Source organism: Myotis myotis, unplaced genomic scaffold (genome assembly GCF_014108235.1).
Source record: "Myotis myotis isolate mMyoMyo1 unplaced genomic scaffold, mMyoMyo1.p scaffold_m19_p_9, whole genome shotgun sequence".
Lineage (NCBI taxonomy): Eukaryota > Metazoa > Chordata > Mammalia > Chiroptera > Vespertilionidae > Myotis > Myotis myotis.
The window spans coordinates 48,762,073-48,768,615 of record NW_023416401.1 but is presented as its reverse complement, the minus strand read 5'-3'; the positions used below and the strand labels follow the sequence as shown (position 1 = coordinate 48,768,615).

Sequence of the window (6,543 nt, the reverse complement as noted above, 5' to 3'; positions counted from 1 at the left end):
TACTATGAAAGCACTCACATTTCTTGACTTGCACAATAGCTTTCTGTTATGGTAGTCCTTTCTCAGTGTCCTTTAGAACTGCTTATTCTCCCCTGCACCCAAACGTTGATATTAGTCCCTCAAATATTAGTACTAAGCACTTTTTTTGTTCCAAGCTCTCTTCAGAAGTGACTTCAGCCACACTAGAGCATTAAGCAATAACCATGATGTTAACTGGCAAAATGATGTGTCCAGTTCAGCTCTCTCTTCTAGGTTCTGCACTTTTAAATCCAACTGTCTACTTGACATCTTTATTGGATGCCTTAGAATCACCATGTCCAAAACTGAACTCATAATATTCACTCCACCACTGCATCTTCCTCAAGTGTTTTGAGTCGTAGTGAGTGGCACCTCTGACCACACTGCAGTTTAAGGCAGAAAGTTGGGAACTCTTTGCCAAGTCATTCTCCCTCTGTCCCCATAACCAGTTGCCAAGACCTGTTGATTTTCACTTGTAAATATATCTTTAATGGATCTACTTTTCCTATATAGGCTAGTCCCACCTTATTTCAAGCATGGCCAAATATAAAAACGAAATGTTTTGTTTAATGTAAAAATACTGACTAGAATGGGAGTAACAGAGAAGGAAGGTGATTAGTTCATTTGGATGGGAGAGGGCAGTGGGACAAGCCATGGAATCACTACTAAGGAGAGAACACCCAATTTTATAGCAAGGCTGAAGCAATTATGTGTTTCAGAAGAATTTCTTACATATATTTTTCAAATTGTTTTAAAGAAAATGCAATGTGCATCCTCAAACTAACATTCCATCTATATACATATAACCCTAATATGCAAATTGACCAAATGTTGGAAAGACCAAACAACTGAACAACCGGTCGCTATGATGTGCGCTGACCACCAGGGGGTGCGTGCAGAATATGGCAGGCATTGGCAGCAGGCAGCAGAGCGTGGAACATGGCAGGTGGTGGCTGAGGCAGGATGGTGGAGCAGGTAAGCGGGGCTGGCAGACCAAGGCAGGGTACCAATTGCTGTCATCAGGGCGAGCCTCTGGTGGTTACTGACAATTCTGTGCTTCTGCATTCTGGATCCCGCCTGGCACTTGCACCTGCTGTCAGCACCAGAGCCGCCACTTTCACCCGCTGCTGGCACTCAGCACCAGCCCTGGCTGCTCGGCGCCATCAGCAGGTGTGAGCGGTGGCCATCGGCCATGATAGCCCCTCAGGGTTTCTCCACCCTTACCCCTCGACCCCCTACCACCTGCTCCTGAGGGGTGATCGGGGCAACAGCCACCACTGGCACCTGCACCCACTGCCGGTGTCTGGTGCTGGTCCCAATTGCTGGACACCGTCAGCATGTGGGAGCAGGGGCAGCAGGAGCGGGGCTGCTGGCAGAGAGGGGACCAGAGGCCATGACGGAAGCATGGGCCAAGAACTGCCCCTGTGCCCACTGCAGCCTCATGGTCCACAGTTCCTTTCATGGTGAACAAATTCATGCACTGGGCACCTAGTCCTATATAATAAAAGGCTAATATGCAAATAGACCAAACAGTGGAACAACGGGAACAACCAAGCAACCGAACAACCAAACAATCGGTCGCTATGATGTGCACTGACCACCAGGGGGCGTGTTCAGAACATGGCAGGCGTTGGCCACTGTGGGATGGTGGAACAGGTGAGCAGGGGCACCAGACCAGGGCAGGGCATCAGTCGCTGTCATTGGGGCTACCTCTGGTGGTTACTGAAAATTCTTTGCTCCAGCATGTCACAGTCCCACCTGGCACTCACACCAGCAGCCGGCCCCAGAGCCACCACTCGCACCTGCTGCTGGTGCCCAGCACTGGTCTTGATCACTCGACACTATCAGCAGGTGCAATCGGTGGCTTCTGGCCCTGATTGTCCCTGAGGGCTTCTCTACCTCTCCCTACTCCTGAGGGGCGATTAGGGCAACAGCCACCACTTGCAGCCACCTCTGGTGCCAGGCCCAATTGCTCCATGCCATCAGTGGTGTGAGCAGTGGGGCTGGCACTGTCAGTGTGTGGGAGCAGTGGCAGTGGGAGCAGGGCTTCTGGCAGACAGGGGGCAGGGGGCTGCAGTGGGAGGGGCCAGGTGGAGTTGTGGAGGGTGGGCTGAAACCCGCCCCTGTGCCTACCACAGCCTAGTGGGCCACAGATCCTTTCAAGATGCACGAATTCAAGCACTGGGCCCCTAGTGTTATTATAATTGTTTATAATTTACTGAAAGTAGTTGTAACAGGACAACAAATTAGAAGTCTATATATATTGCTTTTTAGGGAACTCATACAACTTAACAAAAGGAAGATAAACAATCCAATCAAAAAATGGGCAAAGGACCTAAATAGACACCTTTCTAAAGAGGACATTCAGAAAGCCAAGAGACATATGAAAACATGCTCAAAGTCACTAATCATCCGAGAGATGCAAATCAAAACAACAATGAGGTACCATCTCACACCTGTCAGACTGGCTATCATCAACAAATCAACAAACGACAAGTGCTGGAGAGGATGTGGAGAAAAAGGAACACTTGTGCACTGCTGGTGGAAATGCAGACTGGTGCAGCCACTATGGAAGACAGTATGGAGTTTCCTTAAAAAACTGAAAATGGAACTCCCATTTGACCCTGTGATCCCACTTCTAGGAATATATCCCAAGAAACCAGAAACACCAATCAGAAAGGATATATGCACCCCTATGTTCATAGCAGCACAATTCACCATAGCTAAGATCTGGAAACAGCCTAAGTGCCCATCAGTAGATGAATGGATTAGAAAACTGTGGTACATCTACACAATGGAATACTATGCTGCTCTAAAAAGGAAGGAACTCTTACCATTTGCAACGTCATGGATGGAACTGGAGAGCATTATGCTAAGTGAAATAAGCCAGTCAAGGAAGGAAAAATACCACATGATCTCACTCATTCATGGATAATAGAGACCATTATAAACTTTTGAACAATAATAGATACAGAGGCAGAGCTGCCTCAAACAGATTGTCAAACTGCAGCGGGAAGGCCGGGGAGGGTTGGGGAGCAGGAGGTAGGGGGGTAAGAGATCAACTAAAGGACTTGTATGCATGCATATAAGCATAACCAATGGACATAAGACACTGGGGGATAGGGGATGCTAGCGGACTGTCTAGGGCGGGGGGATAAAATGGACACATATGTAATACCCTTTGTAATACTTTAAGCAATAAAAAAAAAGATGATATAAAATATAATAAAATACCAATTTCTGAAATTTTAAAATATGTTTTTTATTTAGCTCATGACTATGTGTAGAAGGAAATTGGCTTTCAAAGGCCAATTTTGTCATTCAAACACATTTTTTAAGGTGGGAGACTCTTCTTTGCAATTCAGAAATTCAGTGCTCCCAGGCCCAACTGCCAGAGGGTCTCATTTTCAAGGGGACTCCTAAATCTCCGAAGAAGAAAGAAGAAAGATTTCCAACATAGCCCGATCAGTGTACTTTCAGCTAGTTCTGCTTGTAAGAAATTAAAATGGGATGGAACAGAACTAAAGTTCTTGGGAAGCTTGTCACTTTCACTATCTTCTCTTGCACAAATCTACTCCCCAAGAACTGAGAAGCAGAATTCATAGTAGTAGCAGGATGAAAAGACAGCTCAAAGAAGGGGGGAAAAAATCAATGGAAAAAAATCAATGTGAAAGTTGTAAAAGCTATACCAATTAGTTCTCTAATATATGGCCTTTTGAAGTGCCAAAGAGCATTTTTAAGTGCTACTTTTTATTTTTATTCGAATAGACTCACTGCTAATGGTACGGAAGCAATCATGTAAAACCAAAAAGACTAAACCAGAGAAAGAGCTTTCAGAAGCTAAAGGAGTATTTATAGTCTATATGATAGGTGCTTTATATTCACACCCAGTTTTCCTGTGGGCCAACTTTCAATGGATGTGTGAGACTGAGTGTATGTTTTAATCTCTTGAATAGGGCAAAATATTCCATAATGTGTCCCTTTTTCTGATATTTTGGAATACATTCATATTCTCTTACTCAAGTACATTCCAAAAGAGTACTTTGGGTCATAAAAATAAAAAGAATGAGTACTTTCCTATTATTTTTCAATTCCATTTCAGTTCTTTGATTTCTGTTGGAGACTATAATGAAAACATTGAAGGAAATTGTGTTCCTTATTCACTGTAAAAAACCTATTTCTTCAATTATTTTTCACATTCTAAATTGATCTAAAAGGTGTCTACTTGTTTATAGCAATGATAAAAATATATTAGATGATTAAATTGTATGGATAATTGAAATATAAAAAGTGATGGTAAGGAGGGTGGAAGAATTTTGGATTCTCTATTATAAGGTGCGTCAACTACAAGTGAAATAACATAGTATTATTTGAAGGCAAACTCATTTAATGAGGCCAGCATTATCCTAATATCAAAGCTAGAGAAAGACTTTACAAGAAAGGAAATCTACAGATCAATTTCTCTCATAACAGTGTTGAAAAAAATCCTCAGCAAAAGATTATCAAAATGAATCCAACAAGATATGAGAAGAATTATACATTATGATCAAGTGGGATTTATTCCAGGTATGCAAGATTAGATCAACGTTCAAATGCAAATGTAAATCACTACATCTACAGGGAAACCAAGAATTATCTTGTATGATTATATCAACTGACCCTCAAAGAAGCATTTAACAAAATACAATGCATTTTATAATAAAAAATTTGAACAAAGCATAGAGGGGAGTTTTCTCAACTGAATGAGAATTACCTATAAAATAGCTATAGCTAACACATTTAATGGTGATTAAAGCAAGGTTACAGGATAAAAGGTCAATATATAGAAGCCAATTGTTTTCCTTGACCATTTACAACAGCACCAAAAAATAAATAAAAGAAAAGAAAAGAAAAATATGCTTAAGTATAAATCTAACTATATATATATATATATATATATATATATGTATATATATACATATATATATATTTCTCTTTGTAAAAATCTACAAAACACTTATATGAAATAAATCAAATACCTAAATAAATGTGGAGCTATTACATTCTCTTGTTTTGGAATATATTGTTGCAGTGTCAATTCTTATGAATTTGATGTATAGGTTCAACATAATATCAATGAAAATCCCAATAAACTCTTAGTTCTGATTCTAAAGTTTACATAGAAATGTAAACAATATAGAATATCCAACACAATATTGAAGATAACAACAAAGTTGGAAGATCCATCCTATGCGAATGGTAGGCACACACTCCAGTTATCAAATGTCAATTAATGAAAGAAATCACCAATGGTAAAGGGGAATGGGGAGAGATAGAAGAGGGTAAAGTGGAGATAAATGGTGAGGGAAGGAGACTTGACTTTGGGTGGCGAACACACAATACAATATACAGATGATGTATTATAAAATAGTACATCTGAAACATATAATTTTACTAACCAATGTAATTTCAATTAATAAAGAATAGATCCATGTGGTAGTGCATTAGAGTTGGAGACATCCATCTGAATTCATGTTTAACTTAAATAGATACAAATCATTATACATACAAATATTTATAGGTATATGTATATTTACAGTTAGTATACACATCTATATTTCCTTCATCTACCAGCTTAAGGGGCCTAAAAGAAATGACCACCCCATAGCAATGAGAACACCTAATGCTCCAATTATGGTTTTTATTACCTCCTCAAATAAAAGAAACCTGGGCTTTTTGGAGAAATGGTTGATCATAGGACTTGGGTAGAGCATACACAAAATAAGCCTGGAGAAACTTGTAGTATCAGAAAGTATGAAATTGCTAAAAACAAACAAACAAAATGATGGGGGCATGTTAAAAGGACGCAGGAGACAATGAAAAAGCTCCCCCAATGGTCAAAGCTGGAACAATTTGAGCAACAACAAAAAAATAGTATTGGATTATAAACCAAAGTATTTTTAAAAATCCATGAGTACATAGCAATATAAATAAATGATTAAATAAATAAGTAAAAGAGGAAAATAGACAAATATTCTATGCATGTGAATTCCAAATAAATTATACAGACACTCTCAACAAAGTGAGCATAATTATTCATTCCTTAATTGTGGACTATGTTTTATAACTTCTATTTTTTATTTTTTATTTTTATTTACTTTTAAAATATATTTTTATTGATTTTATTTTTTTTATTTTTATTTTTTTCAATGTCTCCCCATTCACAACAGAGACCAGGCAAAGAGCCTGAGCTGAGATGTATAGGGGTTAGTTTACTCTGCCTCCTATTTCTGTACAGTCAGTGTAAGAACACAGCTTGTGGTAAGCACCAGGAGGTCTATTTTTATTGATTTTAGAGAAAAATGGAGAGGGAGAGAGCAAGAGAAATATCAATAATGAGAGAGAATTATTGATCAGCTGCCTCCAGCATGCCCCACACTGGGGATTGAACCTGCAATCCGGGCAACCCAGGCATAGGCCCTGACCGGGAATCAAACCGTGACCTCCTGGTTCATAGGTCAATACTCAACCACAGAGCCATGCCAG

The 6,543-nt window shown here is 39.9% G+C and overlaps 1 non-coding gene across 1 annotated transcript; it reads right to left on the bottom strand.

The window, feature by feature from the left end:
* Positions 1-6,204: 6,204 nt before the first annotated feature.
* Positions 6,205-6,335, bottom strand: LOC118663901. The gene has a single exon (XR_004970200.1). It is a non-coding gene; the product is annotated as a small nucleolar RNA SNORA51 (small nucleolar RNA).
* Positions 6,336-6,543: the final 208 nt, after the last annotated feature.